This window comes from Coturnix japonica, chromosome 1 (assembly GCF_054131305.1).
Source record: "Coturnix japonica strain WE chromosome 1, WE-NBRP24, whole genome shotgun sequence".
Taxonomy (NCBI): Eukaryota; Metazoa; Chordata; class Aves; order Galliformes; family Phasianidae; genus Coturnix; species Coturnix japonica.
Window position 1 is genome coordinate 75,683,522 of NC_140663.1, and position 16,764 is coordinate 75,700,285.

The 16,764-nt window shown below is 38.7% G+C and overlaps 1 protein-coding gene across 22 annotated transcripts in view; it reads left to right on the plus strand.

The window, feature by feature from the left end:
- Window positions 1-16,764, plus strand: part of ZBTB20 (zinc finger and BTB domain containing 20) — a 432,215-nt gene that overhangs the window by 225,983 nt on the left and 189,468 nt on the right. Inside the window, exon 1 of one of the 22 annotated variants that reach the window (XM_015875936.3) lies at window positions 16,052-16,191. The exons of the other annotated variants lie outside the window; for them this stretch is intronic. The gene's annotated coding sequence lies outside the window, so the exon portion shown is untranslated. Of the gene's footprint in view, window positions 1-16,051; window positions 16,192-16,764 lie in introns of those variants that run through there. 22 annotated transcript variants of the gene reach the window in all.

Here is a 16,764-nt window from a genome sequence, read left to right on the forward strand (position 1 = left end):
CTGATCAGGATCTCAGTCAAATGCAAACCGAAAGGAACTGCCTTTCAGTCCACTGTGTGCACCCTACTGGGACTTGCTGTCAGCAGGGCAGTCTTTCAGGAACTGTGGCATTGCTGAAGCTCTCTGCAAGCAGACAAATTGGTCATGCTGAGGGAGAAGACCCTGCTCCCAGCTGTTGTGGTGACAAGAGAGAAGGGAGAACACGAACATCTATAAAAATCATTCTGTTGTTTTCTAATGAAGAAGTTTTCTGTTCAGAGGGTGGTGAGGCTTTGGAACAGGCTGCCCAGTGAAACTGTGGATGCCCCGTCCCTGGAGGCATTCAAGGCTGGGTTAGATGGGGCCCTCGACATCCTGAGCTGGTGGGTGGCAGCCCTGCCCATGGCAGGGGATTGGAACTTGGCAGGCTTTGAAGTTCTTTCCAATCCAAGCCTTTCTACAGTTCTAAAATAGTAGGTAGATATCTGCTTCTAGGGGGAAAGACTAGATGAGAGCAAGAGTAAAAAAGAGGTAGGAAGTAAAAGACTGTGTGTGAGAGAGACTGATCTAGTGAATGAGTGAGACCAAAACATGTTGGACAAAGGAGGGAAAGGTGTGGAATATTAATATATATTTGCTTTCAGCTACTAGAACATAGCACTATATAGCTGAACATTTTGTAGTTTATGTTCAGCTCTGAACATTCAAGGTGTCTAATTGTGTACAGTTAACAGGTGTTGGAAAATACATGTAGTAAATATCACCATGATGTGTCTAAACAGGATTGTTTTATGATAATGGTCAACTTGAAATTTTTAGCCTTCACATGAGAAGAGATGAGGTCCTTGAGACATGTTGCTGTGGCTGATCTTTCTTGCAGTGTAAGAACACTGTGATCATCTTCTTTGTGTGCTCAGCCTGTCCATGAGATGAGGATATCAGACCCCAGACACTGTGTTAAATTATTTTGCAAATAGGTACCGCTGATTTTCAATTATTTTTGCCTCAGTAATTACAGCAAAAATGTACTCTATCTTGTCTTAGCATAATGGTGGTTTGGTGTGTTTGTTTGTTTTCATTTGTTTGCTTTGTTTGCAGCAGTATTTTAAAACTGCTGTACTAGGCAGATATTTCTAAGTTCAAGAGAGAACCTTCTAGGCAAAAAAGTACAGGACTAAATTTGCACTATGGGCAGTAAATTAATGCCTTCAGATTCCTTATCTCTAGAATGACTCAAGGCCAGATTGGATGAGGCTTTGAGCAACCTGATTCTCAGCTGTGTGTCCTATATCCTGGATACATACAACATGGGAGAGAAGTCAGTAAACTGGAAGAAGTTAGCCTGATGTGGGGTTCCATGTTGGAGCTGTGTCTTTATTTAATTATTCCTGTCATAGGAGGATGGTCTTTAACCTAATTTCATGTCATCTCTGTAGTACCAAGCAGATTAATCTTGAGCATCTCATCTAAGGTATTCTTCTGCACAATTGTTCTGTGTTTGGTTTGGAATACCAGGCTGCACCGCTGCTCTTCAAAGCTGGCTTCGATGCACAGCCATTGCTCCTCACTGGCTCCTGAGAGGCCTTTCAGGTGTATGTTTTGCATCTGTATGCATTATTTTCACTCTTTCTGCAGTTTTCTTTTCAGACAGTAGACAGAGCTGGCTCACTGCTGTTGACTCCATGATCTGTTTCCCATTTCAGCCCCCAACCTGCCTAAAAAGTTTAGTAGTTGGTAATGCATCTCCTGGAACTGATGTCTGAGCAGTGAAAGCAAAGTGAAAGGTAAAAATCCTTTTGGTTTGCATAGCAGGAGCTCTAGGGGTTCAAGTGAACACCCATTTTGCTGATTGTTATACCTAGGGATCTGAGGAAAGAGAAGGAGTTTCTTTCTAAGTAAATATGCCTATTGGAAGCCAACAGCCTCTCTTCCTTGGTGTTTTAGCTGGTAGGAACACAACTGAAAAGTAGTTTTTTTTGTGTTCTTCATATGGCAAATGTTGAAATATCAGGGAGATACCAAGTAGTTTAGTGAGGAGTGAGCGGTGCAGATGTACTCATATTTTGGTTTTGTTATTGAATCACTGCATGAATTTGATCACTTAATATCTGTGTCTTGGTTTTTCCTGGTATTTAGTGCAGGTTGCAAAAGTGCATAATGCAGTCACTAACGCTACGGTTTATTTCTGTAGATTCCAAGAGACCCATCAGTGCTTTAGGTAACATATACCCATTCAGTTAAACTTATGGTTTAACCAAATTGGGACTGGTAGAAACTTCATTATGCTAACTTTCCCCATCAAAACCAAATCTCTGTTTCAAGCCTCTCTGAAGCAACAGCAAATTTCTGGATACTGGAAAAGGCTCAGATATACTTGAATGAATTTATTAATAAAGTATTCCCTCACAACAAACAGATCTGGGCTCTTCTATAATTAAACAGTGCAGCAGTGCTACTTCTCACCTTCCCTTTAGAAAAAGCAAAAACAAGCACCGTGCAATGGTAGTTTTCTCTAAAATGAAAGTTTTGTTGCTTTTGAATACTTCCGAGTCTTCTATTATCATAAACATATGTTTTATTTTCTTATATGTTAATATAGTTTTTTGTTTGCATTCAAATGTTCTCCTGAAGAAAGAGCGTTGTTCACACATGAAAATCTTAAATGAGACTAACTTGAAACAGAAGTAGAACTAGCACATCTGTTTTAGTATCTCACAGTAAACCAGCTGTGTGTATATGATATATACATGCTAGTGGTGGATGTTAAATTAGATTTGAAGAATTTGTTTCAGCTTAATAGCCTAGAATGTTATTAGTAACACAGGTAAGGAAATTACTTAATAAAAAATATATGATTTTTAACCTGACAGTGTCCCTCTTAATTAAGTTATGAGATCGTTAGATGAATGATGTTATAAAAGTACAGCATGTAGCTTCTATTATTTATAACAGAATGCCAAAGAGCTAGCTCATACCGATTAAAGAAAGGAAAATCTCATTGAAATTTGCCATTCTGCGTAAGTGAATGGTGAATATTTCTAGAGAGTTCATAAAGCCTTATCTCAAACATAGCACACATCTAGCTCCTTTTGATACAGGAATTACACATGTTGGGAAAATAATGGTGATACCATTAAATTAATAACAAGAATATTCCTAACAGAATTGGGAATGTGATGAAAAATACAAATATTTCAATAGTGTTGCCTGATAAAATTTGAATTAGAACTGTGGATACCTTCACCTAATTTACAAAGTAGGAATCACATGGATTTTATTGGTTTATTTATAAGATCTTCAAGTATTGCTAATAGTTAGTTAATTGAGCTCCTCTACTAGGAACTCCTGTGGGAATTATTTCCTCCTGCACTAAGCTGGTCCAGGTTGTCTATCCTTAAGCACAGCAAAGTATAGAACTGCATCTCTTAAATCTCCAGATCTCCTAATGATGACAGCAAAGATTTGGGGTTTTCAAGTTTGACTCTTGACTTGTTGCAGGACTAAGGAGGGATGATGTATGATCCACGGCAGAGCTGTGCTGGCACAGGGCAGTGCTGAATCATTTCTGTCCTTCATAGCAGGTTGGGAAGCTATTCAGCAGGGACTGCAGAATCAAGCCCTAGCAACTCACCCAGGATGATCCCAGTTGCAAGGTAGTCCAGCTCAGTTGTACAGTAAAACAGCTGGACCCTTCAGAAAGTTTTTATCACCTATTTCTCAACTGCTGTTGGAGGTCCCTGACCTCAGTTCTTTGTCTGTGGCATGTCTCCTGCAGCTTGCAGCAGTATAGAGATCTCATGTGGTAAATTACTTTAAGAGAAGGAAGGATCCGGACATAAGAGAATCAAAAGGGTGACTATTCATTTTGTTGGTGTTTGACTTTTCATTAGTGGACTAAAGTAAGTTATTGTAGCAATTGAATTTCTATAGTTTAAGTGTGTTAGAAAGTGAAGCTATTGAAATCAATGGTAAAGTTTTGTTTTCTTACAGGGCTTTTTTGTTCATTCTTATTTTTTTTTCTTTCATGTTAAGTGTTCAAGACACTGCAGTTGAGTTGCTCTTAATTTCTTAATTTCTTAATCTCTTAATTTCTCTTTCCATTGCTTACCACTCTCCTTAGGGCTATAAAAGTAATATATGGAATTTCAGTCAAAGTACATGCAGCATAAGCAGATTACAGAGAAGATCTTGTAATGTATTTGAAAGATAGTCTGCCTTCAGAAAACTCCCAAACAACACAAATAATGAAGTAATTTGTGTTAAAGGCTTAATTCTGGGAATACAGTTTAAGGATGCAAACAACAACACACCTTCAAGAAAGTACATGTCATATCTTAACATGATTATCATTTTAAGCTAGTTTTCTATAGCACTTCAAGCTATAGCCCATAGAACTGATAGAATATAATCTAGTCTTATGATGATCATGCTTGGCATGGAAAATGAATGTATGCAAGGCTTTGGCTTAGATTAACCATGTGCCACAGATGAGTTCAATGCGTTTCCTGTTTCGCTTTATAAGCACCCTTAGTCCAATCCTTTAGAGACAGTTTTATCTGCTAATAAGCATAATTACAGTAATTCTGGCTGTCATCTATAGAGTTATAAGACATTCTTGTAGTCAGTTGTGGTGTTGAAGACTGCTGAGTTTCTCTGACCAGGGAAGTTCTACTGAATTCCTTAGAAGTCACTGGCACACCTAGTCTGGCAGTGCTTTTTCTACTAGATCATTAGTCAGTTATGAACCTTTGACTGTGCAGAGATTTCTACCAGGTAGACAAGAAGTTCTGGTTCTCACCTCTGGCCCCTTTGTGTCATTTAATATTGGATAGAGAGTGTCTGATTTTCCTCTGAATCATGTAGTTTTGAATCTGGACTGGTTTCACTGATGCTTGAAAGCTTCATCATTGTGCATTTTGCAGGCCTACAACATTTAAACCCAGCGTGGTGAGGAGTCTTGTAAATCTAACCATCTGCAGAGAGTTTTCAAGAGCATTGCAGAGGGAGGGAAGAGCTTTGACACAGCTCCACTGTAAATAGTGTGCTTTGAGGGACCTTGAGGTAGGAGGGCTATCCTGAAGACCTTCTGGCTGTCATTGCAGCTAACTGTAATATCTAACTTCAGCCATCCTTTCTCCTGTCAAGAGATTCCTTTGCCATATTTTTAAGATACAGTCAATCCACACAATTTAGAAATACTAAGCCATCCTACTTAGTTATTCAGTAGAATACCATGACATTCATGAGAAGTAGGGTAATCTGTCTGGTGACCGAACACCTGAAGACATCCAGAAACCAGAACTTGCTTATGTATAATAGTGGTACATATGAAGTGTCTGATACATCTCCTTATTTCAAGTGTTTGGTATGTCCTTTTAAACTGGTAGGGTATTTTGCCATTGACTTGAATTTAAATTGTGAAAGGATTTTTGTTTTGAGAAAAGATATCTAAAAGTTCCAGAACACGCACATCTGTTAGCCAGACGTCACTTCAAAACCCTAAGCTCAGTAGAAAGTTTTAGAGGCTTTGTGGAAAATAATGGACTGCTCTGGGGAACTGTGGAATATTGAGATTAATCATCTAGACAGAAGTTTGTGAGCCTAGGGACTATTCAGCACAGAAATGCTGAAGTCACTAGCAAAATGTTCTGGTAGGTCACTCAGTTCTACTGAAAAGGAGTTTCGTCCTTTTAACTTGTGAAATCCTGCTATCTAAAGGTGGGTTGGAGTACAGTAGTTCAAACAGGAACAGTGCTGATTTAAAAACTGTAACTGGTACTAATTTCACCCTCACTGGTATTTCTTTCATGCAACTGCTGTTTTCTCTTCCTAATTCACATTATAGTGAGGTATTTTTGTTTATTCATATGAATAGACAAGCTCATGAAATGGTCTCAAGCAGCAAATGGCTTTGGAAGCTAGACAAAGTGAACTAATCTCTGGTTTATAAATGTATTTCAATGCTGAAAGAGCAAATGTTTCAACAAGCAGCTTTAAAGAGGAATTGGGGTGTGGAGTTTCTGAAGGAAAGAAGTTGGAGGTGACAGCATACAGGAAGGCCTAAGCTCAATGGCAGACTGAGTAGAGAAATTTGATTATATAAAGAGGGATAATGGATGAATCAACTGGAAAAACAGACACCAGAGAGAGCAGGCAGAATACAAGAAAAGAAGCATTTGACTGTAGGAAAATAAAACCAAGCAAACTGAGCGGTTTCCTACATGCCAGTCTTTGAAACTGAATGGAGCATGCGAGGCTTTTAAAACATCATTTATTTCTTAGGGTGCTGGGGACAGGACCCAGCAAGGGAAGAAGTGACTGCTACCACACAGCTCAAGCTGCTTCAAAAGTTTGTCCTGTGTAATGAGTGGTGCAAAGCATCTCTGGATCAAAGTCACGAGACTAAGTACAAAAACTTGTTCAGAGGACAACTCCAGCATTCCCGAACCCCGATGGCAAAACTGCCAGCGTCCCATATGTGAATGTCAGGAAAACAGAGGATACAGGGGCATGGAGCCAGCTGTTCTGTTTTACTTTTTTGACTTTATTGTAGAAAAGGCTTTGTAGGATGAGAAAAGGAGGGGTCACCTGGTAATGCAGGGCTCAGTAGATTATCCACTGTTCTTTCCACTTGCCACCAGTTTGCCTTATCGTTTGCCTTATTCTTTGCATTATTCATCTGAGGCTGATCTTCCAGCCTGAAAGGAAGACTTTCCGAAAAGTTACGGGCAAGCAGTCTGAATGGGAACTGTTCTGCAAACTTAATTATAACATTTGCAGTTAAATGCAAACTAGTAACGATGCACAATGGGATTAACTGCGTTCAGCAAAGAGAGGCCAGGAACAAATGCTTCGGTTAGCTGAACCTGGGTTTGAATTAGACACCTTTCAGCATCTTAAAAGAAACATTCTCACCTCTGATTCAGGGTATAGCCCTTCTTTTTTCCTTTTTTTTTTTCTTTTTTTTTTTTTTTTCCCTCTAGTCTGTGAGTACGGTGAAATCATAATGAAAGCAAACAACTATGTTTGGTTCTCCTAGGGGCTATATTAAAATCAATGAAGCGTCTTTGTGATCTGTTGTTCTTAAAAAATGTACGAGCTGAGTCACTCCCTCAGCATCTCCTTCGTGCAGTCCAAAACAGGATTTCACCTCGGGTTTCAGTGATTGGTTTGGAAGCAGAGGGGAATTGTGGATGCTTTAATTTTGCTCAGGAGCAGGCATTCATATCGCCATTAGCCTCTGCGATTGCTGACTAGTGACAGAGGTGCCGTTCCTTTCAGGTATTGAAGCCGTTATGAGTTTGTAAGAGCTCAGTGCAGAGACTCTTCATGCCGGCAGGCTGAGCCCAGGCAAGCTCTTGCTGGAGTTGGTTGAGGTTTTCCCTAAGTGACAAATGAGTTAAAAAAAAATCTGAGGCAAGTTCCTGATCTTTTACCCAGGCACAACTCCAGCAACTTTGAAAGAGTTACTTTTGACTTACAGTGTTATAACACAGATCAGAGTCTGGGCTTCGATCAGGGCTTCGGCATTTGGCCTTGCTTCTGTGTAGGCTTTTATTAATTTATTTAGTTTAGAAAAATGGACAATTACGTTGACTTTAATAACCCTTACCTCAAAGTTCACATGAAAGAAAACTTTTTATTTAAACGGGGAGGGGGGGAGGGAGAAAAAAACCCTCTAAAAATAATAATAATAAAAAAAAGAAATGTTTAGCTATGGTCAGCCAGGGTGGGAAATTCCATTGTGGCTGCAAGCCCATGGCAGGTAGAGTGGAATTTAATGAAGGAAACTGCTGTGTTTTTGTGTCTTTCTGTATGTTTTTCCTTTAAAACCAAGAGCTGGGCAGGCTTCCCATTTGACCTGATGTGACCCAAGCAAATTGCTTCTTATATAAAAACAACTGCAGACTTGGAGAATGTGAAAATGCACTGTATCCTTTTTCCAACTCAGGGAAAATGAAAGCCTGAGAAACAGGACGGCCCTGTCAATACTCGTTGAGCAAAACTATCACTCAAACCCGATAAAGAGAGATTAGAACAGGCTTCCTTATGCCAGAGGGATTCAATGTAAGTTAGATCTCTTTATGTTTTGTGTTGGCTTTTTTAAACAGACACACTTACCGTCAGTAAGGGAAAAATCCATTTTTCAGATACTTCTTTTTGTAAAGAGAGGGGGGGAAAGGAGCACTTGTAAAGAAGGGCAGAGGGGAAGAAGGGGGGCGAAAATAATACACCCAAACTAAAAGACAGAAATTGATAATTGCTAAAACGTAGGCAAAAAGCCCAGGTTTTAGCTTCTGCTGTAAGTTGGGAGAGCGCAGGCACGGGGATTTCAGGGTGTGTCTGCTGATATTGTATTCAGATGTGTTGCCTTGGCATGTGTACTGACGGATTTATTTAAAAAACAAAGAAAAAAAAAAAAGAAAAAAAAAAAGCAAAGCATTGTGTGCTTGTGAAATGACTTCATAAAACCCTTCCCTTTATGAATTATTTTGATCACAGGGCTTGTTGTTTAAATTTCTAAAGTACGGTGGTTGTTTTTTTTTAATTGCCTTCTTTTCAGAACTGTCTGTTCTAAAGTTGGCACCTTCAGCATAACAGCGTGCGGAGATTAAAGGAGAGGGGAGGGAGAGGAGCTGGGGGGGGGACTGCCAACAGACCAAGGGGTGGCATGGTTCATAAATCAAACCCGCCTCTGCTGAGGGTCACTGCTGAAACAAGTTCTGAGCTCTCAGCCCCCTGCATGCTGTGCAGTGATCTTCAGTGGAGTGAAGAGCAAATACTCAACACGTCAATGTGCTGCCATGTTGCAGAAGGCAGAGTAGACTTCTGTTTGCTGTGCATTGCTTAAAATGGAGGTGAAGGACTTCTTAGTCAGGGAGGAAAGATGCTGTGATATGAGCTGGGTTCAGTGGGGCCTGTCTTCCCAAAAAGCTGGTTTTGTTTGTACTCAGTGAGCTTCTGACTGCTGGTTGGGGTGCTTCCTACCATGGCTTGTGAGCACAGCCTACACACTCTATAAGGACTCCAGGACTGCACACTAAAGGGACAGCTGTACAGACGGGCACTTACTTTTTAGATAGTTTTGCCCTAAATACTGTGTTAGGGACCTGCAAAGTCACTTTGAGCAACCGAGATCTACCATCATCATCATATAGGCCCTGTGTTTATTCAGAAGTTTCAAAGGCATGAAAATCAAAACATTCTACCAAATTAAGCCTTTGTGGCAGGGATCAGGGGAGCTGGAGTTCCCTTACTGTTTCTTTCCGCTTGCCAGTGGAGCATTTACAAGGTCCCTAGTATTTTTATTATTTCTTTATTCATTTCAGGCCTCTTGTTGGGGTCTGAAGGAAGGCCGTGCTTGTGACTGCTCTCCAAGGCTATATCTGCATATACAAAAGAGGAAGTCAGAATAGTCCTTAGCTGAAAAGAGCTTTTTATTCTGAGTTTCTATATGGAGTATTCAAATTTCTAGAGAAAGTTTAATTTTATTATTATTATATATATATTATATATTATTTATTATTATATAGTAAAATAATATAAAATATATAATATATAATATATTATATAATATATATATATATATATATATATATATGTATTTTTTTTTTTTTTTTTTTTTTTTTTTTTTTGTGGGGAATGCTTGTATTTTCAGAAGGCTGTATGCAGAACCATGGGCCTGGCACTGATCTGAGGATAAGAGTAATAGTTTTATGCTATATTTATTATTTGATCATCTTCTCATTGCACTGTCTGCTAGGCAGACAGGTCACAGCTGTACATGTGTAAGATTATGACAGTGATTTAGGGTTCTAGATTATGATGAGGAAGATGCCGATTTCCACGTGAACAAAAAATCCTTGTTTGGCTGACTGGACACAATGTTAGAGCAAAATACATTCTACTTTTTCTGTAGGGAATTTTTCTGCTGGTAGCAGAGCTTTTGGGTCCTGGCCAACTTGCTTTTAACTATGTACAGAAAAGCTTCCAAAGGAAAAGAGTGGAAACCCTATTAACTTTATTCTGGAGAGTTTCTCTTGATTCAAAGATGCTTTGTTCTTAGAACCTCTTTCCATAGCCAAGTATATCGTAATTCTTATATAGATAAATATGAGTGTACTTAGAAATCTTCTATTAACTTCAGCCTCTTTCCCTTTTCAGATTAGACATCACTCTAATCTACAAAACTTTAGGCAACAGGAGATGAGTGCCATTCAGATTCCCTTGATGGCACCTCTTCTTGTTCCTTAGTGAAGAGAATCTATTAAATGTCACATGGTGGAGTTTGTATAGCATTATACTGATCTAAAAGTGCTTTTTAAGTTCCTATGCATAAATGCTATTGCCACTTTGGGTCTCTTCCATTACGGGCTACACTCTAAAGCTGACCATATACCTAACTTGAATTATGGTTTGTAAATCTCTGCTGCTCGTGCATTTGGCTGTAATGGTGTTTTTGAGAAAGAGTCAAATCCTCAACACAAATATTTTCAGTTGCACAATTTCTGTAGCATCTAATGGAAAGCACACCATAAATGTCAACAAAACGTTGTCATATTCTTATCATGCAATGTCTGGGGAGAATTCCTTCTTTTAAGACCTTACAGAGACATACAAATGTTTCTGTGGAACGTCTTAGTTTCTTTAAGAAAAGGTGTAAGTAATCCACTCCAGTTTTAGGTTAGTCTTACTGTTTCCCACGAGTGCTTCAAAATACATAGTTTTAGCAGAGGAATGTTGCAGCAGTTAGGATGGCAGTGCTTGTGGATTCAACACCAGAATTTTATGTAAGACCTATTCATTTCTCAGTTAAAGTCAAGCCTAGAACTATCACTGACTTCAGTGTAATTATTCATACAGATGCAGGAGCTTTCCCAGTAAGGCTGCATCGAGAGCCATTTAGCTAAGTGAAAATACTCCTGGGGAATGTCTATATGCCTTGGTCTGGGCTCAGTATACAGGTATTTCTGAACTTGAGTATTACTGAAGAAATTCCATATTGTTCTTTAAAGAATATAAAACAAATTCTCTAGTCAATAGTTCTGTTTCTATGCAGAATGTAGTAACAACAGTAAAAGCTACTGATGGAGTTATTAAAAATTATATGATAGTTACTGCAATTTGTAATACATAAAGGCTCAGAAAACTGATGTATTTGTTATGAAATTTGAGAATGTTTGAGAACTGGTTTTGGGGGGTTGTCACTTCTACTGGAAACTGCATTTGTGAGTATTGCAGTATTTTCACTACATACTCATTTTACTTTATACATTACCGTCACTGCTCTTTATAAAAATATAAAGACTAGTCTTAGTATCTTGAATTTGTATTTATCTGAAAATAATCTGAAGGAACGTATAAACTTAGGTCTTTCTCTTGTGAATAGTTATCAGTTCTTACTTAATTTTAAGTGTGTGGCTTATCCTGTAGGGCTAAAAATTCAGAGGAATAGCTAACCAGATGTAAGTTGAGCATATCTGTACGTGTTTTTGTAATTAGGGTTTTGCATTTTTAAAGAAACTGCACGGAAATCTTATCATCTGGTTTTTAAAACAACAAGAAACAATCACTTCTGGAATAAGAAATGAGAGCCTTATTCACTAACTTCAGACAGCCAAGCAGAGAACTGACTTTGATACTGCAAAATGGACTTAAAATAGAAAACTGTATTTATCAAATTTGAAGTGTAGCAAGTTTTTTCTTTTCTTGTACACAAAGACTTGCAGGATTTGAGTTTGGTCTAAAGTCAAAATAATTAGGGTACCTCACTCAAGTTGTTCTTGCTTCATTTACTTAAGAATGCATATACAGCATTTGACGGAGTAGAGTAGTATTCTATTTGGTTAAATTAGGGATTGAAGTTTGTGTAGTTTAAACTCATTCCGCTTCTAAGAATGATAAAGGACAGGAACACTATAATCATCTCGTTATATGAGGCCACAACAGGTGCAGGATATGGAAGAATGAGTGTTCTTTCTCTTCACATCTGTTCTCTGATGAACTATTTAACTCTTCTTGCAGGAATCTGTTTAAAAGCTTTTCCTAAGGCTTCTCTGTAGGCAGTTTGCAGCACTTTGAATGCACTGGAAGTAACATATACATGTGTCCTTTCTATTTCTTAGAATGGAATGAGGAAAACCAGGAATGTATGCTGAGGGATTCTCTCTCTACCTTCCTTCCAGGTACAGCAGAGATAGACATGGCTGAAAAGCAATATCGTTATCTGTTTCTGCTAGTAGGAATAACATTGATAACATTGTTTTCTGTTGTGTTTAAAACAATGGTTAGAATGGTTGTTTTACCTCCTATATGAGAATCTATCAGTTAGTCCAGTTTTGGTTTTTGAATCCCCAAAAACAAATAAGGGAAAGCAAAACCTCTTAAACATTTAACTTGAATTTCTTTCTGCTTCTAGATCAGGACAACTTGAGTTTTTCATCACACTAGATGTCCTCTTGCTGGGAAGATAAGCTGTGCTACAGTCCTTACCTCTTTATTTATCTCTGTGATAGAGATGCCCAGATATTTGAGCTTTTATTTCCTTTTTCTTTCTTTTTTTTTTTTTCTTTTAAATCAAGAGGTGTAGTCTCTTCTTAGTGCAGATTTCTTCATAACACTTATGGTGGTTTTAATGGGATCCATACATAAATCCCTTTTTTAGAGGAAGGGGTCTTGAGTGTTTTGTTTTTCCCATCTGCATGCTGGGAATGCCATCTGATGAGAAAGATGAAAGGAGTACCAGCTTACAGCAGAAAAGTATTAGAGGAATTTCTGCCACACATGCTTTCCCTGCAGTGAAATAAAAGCATGTGCTTATGGGAGAAGACACTTCAGCTTCCCTCAAGCCTTGAAGTGCTGGTATCCAGCATATGGGTCCAGCCCGTTGCTGCATTGTGAGCTCACATAATCGAAATCTCAACTGCGGGTGAAAATCCTTCCTGCTTAACCTTGGAAATGTGGAAGTTGGGATTTGAGATTTTTCTCCAAAATAACTGAAAATAAATTCTTGGTCTGACTTCATACGATGGGACAAATTTCTCTTTGAAGACACCTGTCTTCATTCTGACTAAATGCAGAACTTACAGGCAGTTTAAAAAAAAAAAAAAAAGTTAGATGAAATGTAGTAGAAGTGACACACGGAATGTACCTGTTGGTACATTTTCATGTCTGTAGAAGAATGATAGCAGGTTTGTATAATTTCTAATTTGACTCTTGCAGTTGAGTGTTCCATGACTGACACTGACCAGCTGAAATGGATCTCTACCTCAGTGAGAAATATGACACGTGGAAAGAATTGAATACAGGGAAACCATCTGTATTTCCAAGATGTTGCCATTTTACACCTATTCCTCAAAACCTTTGCATCTCTGAAAAATCAGTACCTGGCTGCAGTCATGCATATGCGTGTTGACATTTGATATTGAGCTTCCAATCTGGTCCACTTTTAGTGGAAGTTGGTCCAGGAGATATGAGAAAACTGGGCACTAGATGTACCCTGCACAGTTCAGCAGAGAGCCCAAGACAGCAGTGAATGAACTGCCTTTAGCAACGTAAGTCTGACAGCATGGCACTCTATCCAAACTAATAAGAATTGCCTATTCAAAGCATTGATTTGTTCAGGTTCACTATGATGCTTTTTCTGCTTTGCAGATCTGGGTTTGATTATACGTGTTCTGCTGTGCTTTGCTGGCAGGTTATACGTTCCTTTTCAGGTTGATATTGGGGTTAGCCATAGCAAAAAGGAATAGTACTGCCTAGAAGAAACAGCTCAGTTAGGTATTCATTGTTCACAAAGCTGTTTTTCAGTACGAGTGTAATGTGTTTACAGTTGTTTGTTACCACATAGTGATGCTTATATTTTGGGTTACTATTTTTACTATTGAATTCAACCCCACCTGCAGGTATAATGAGTATATATACAAGCCCATGAACTAGACTAGTGATGGGGAAGAGACTATTCTGGGAAGATATCACAAGAGGCTTTCTTTCTTTTTCTCCCATTTGTGCTAGATGCACAGTCCTGGACTCCACTGGAGATGGAAAACCAGGCTAAATGGAGCATCTGCTCTCTTATATCAACATGTGGCTTTCAAAAGACTTTATACATATATCTGTGTACCTGAATATATGCATAGATGCACAGCAAGCCTTTCAGTCTCCAGAGTGTGGTAATTATTTTCATCTTATCCTGTGACTTGGTTAGCAGGTCAGAGGAAGGTATTGGTCAAGAGCCCAGAGTCTCTTAATCCCTAGTTTTTCCTGTTACCAACACGCTTGTCCTTCCTGCTTGAACTTTTCCGCATACATCAGGGTCAGCCTGAACTGCCTATACTAGAGGTGGAATAGGATAGCTCTCTCAGAAAAATCCCTTTAGACCCCTAGATTGGACTATTAAGAGATTAATGTGTGAGGAGGGAGTGCAACTGACAGTATTCCTGCCTAGATGACAGGAGTGCTGCTTTCCTGCTTTCCGGTTGTTCTTGGTTAAGTTCAGTGGAGAATGAATTGAACTCACTTCACGGGACAAGTTCCAGGAATGCAGTGCTGCTACCATACCAGATAATTATATGTTAGTCACTGCATGTTCTTTGTGTGTGTGTTCAAATTCATATAGATGCATGTATAGTTTATTTATAAATACATAAAAATATACAAACGTGCCTACATTCATTCTGGGGAAACACTGCATTTAGGACTTCGAGTTCTAATGGCCTGGGGGTTAAGCTGTTAACATAATTTGAACATCTGTAGCAGTCCTTCTCTGGAACAGGACCTCATGTTAGTTTGTCTTCCTTGCAAACTTATATCTAGACAGTTCTGTATGATATGATCAGCACTTCATTTGTCTTAAAGAAGGGCAGATGATCTAAGCTGCTCATTGTATGATAATGAAAGCATGTTTTAGATGTGAGAGCTCTGGTGAGCTCAACTTTCTAACAGTGCTGTCTGACGCAGATTTCCTATTGTGGCCATGAGTAGATAACATCACCCCTTTGCTAGTGTTTCCCCATCCCAAAGACCATTGTGAGCCTTGACTAAGTAATATTTGGAAGGATCCTGGCAAATGAAAGCCAATTGTGGAAATCCATGAATTAAAAGAATAAGTAGTATGGTCTATAGGTATTCTGATGAACTTCATCTGAAACTTAGCTCTGTATCCTTGAGCTTTAAAAGGCAGAATAGATATCTGTAGTAGTACATTAAGTTTTATTCAGTAAAGAGGTGTCAGGGATATATATTTCTGTTTAGTTCAGCAAGCATTCACAAGTTTGAGTGGGCTTTTTTTCTGAGACCAAAGCACAGAACAGGAGAGTATTCTATTTTCCTTTTCCAGCTTTTGCATTGTGTCCTGACATTTATGTATATTGTATAAAACAAATTCTTAATGCTGCAGCTTCACTTACTTGGGAACTGACAAATATTTCTTGTCATTTTTACTTTCTTTTTGTAATTTTCTAGGAGGCCAAGCATACTGCAATGTGCAGCTCTTTCCAGACAGCATAGAAGGGCTTTGTTGGTGTGGTTAGAGGAGGCTACACTTGAACTGCTTATGTCCAACTTTTCAGTATGAAAATAGTGTGTACCTGCATTTAACAAAAGTTGTGTCTACCTCGTTGTATCATCTTTAGAAGCCAAATAATCTAAGCTATGCATGGTTGGATAGACTAAGCATATAAAAACTTCCTTTAAATTAGTCAGATCTTTGATTCACAAGTCACAGTTGAAATGAGTCAGTTTTCTTCTTTCTGGCACTGGGAAATTTAAGTAGAAAAGCAAAAGAATTCTTGCAGCATAACAATACCCTCCATTGTAACTCAGTGCCAGCCAGAGATACCAGGAAGCCAGGAGCTAGGCCAAATCAGCACTTATTTGTTAATTCCAGGAATGCTTCAAATATTTGAGGGCAGTTTCCGGACAGAGCGATGATGGCAGAGGGTTCTGGCATTACAGTTTGTTGAGGCATGATGAATCTTATGTTTGGATCTGTTCGCATTTGGGCACACGTTTCATTACACTTTAAGTGATTGTCCTTCATGCTGTTCCAGCAGGAATGGCAAAAAACTGTATGGATGAATAAAGCAAACAGCCCTTCATCAGAGTTCCATCAGAGGCCAAGTTCATTTTTCCTTTCTCTTTTTGGAACAGAATTTTGCATCAAGCCAGAGGTCAAAATTCAGGCATCGCAGTTGCGGTGCACTCACCTAACAAGTATGTATTGAAATTACTACATTTTTAGGTCATTTTTAGGAATAAAGAGAATTTGTCTTTCTTGTTCCTTATTTCCTTGCTTGTCCTAGTGCTTTCCTCACTGTATTTGTGTTACAGATTTATCAGGTCTTTTTTCAAGTACCTCCAACTCGTTGTACAGCCAACTATTTTTTTTCAAGTAGCCCTTTGCCTTTGTTACATCTGCATAACTCGCAGTTATTCTCCCATGCCAGGTCTAGCTCTCATTTCCTTGGTTTCTTTTATGTTTTTGGTGTAATTTTTTCTTATTTTGCTTCCATTCTCACAATATGAGTAAGTCTCTCACCCTATGATTTGAATGCAGACATAACGAAGAGAGATTCTATGGCTTATGTTACTAAGGGAAAACCATGCTACTTGGGAAGACTGTTGGAGCTGTACGTTCCTTAACTTGTTTGTTTCGATTTCATGGACAAATGTTTCCTTCTGACCTCTGTAGTTGCATTCAGGCTCTTGTATGATCAGTGCTTTACATCTTCTTGTGCGTACAAAATGCATACATATCAATGAGTTACCAAACTTGGTAGCATAAAT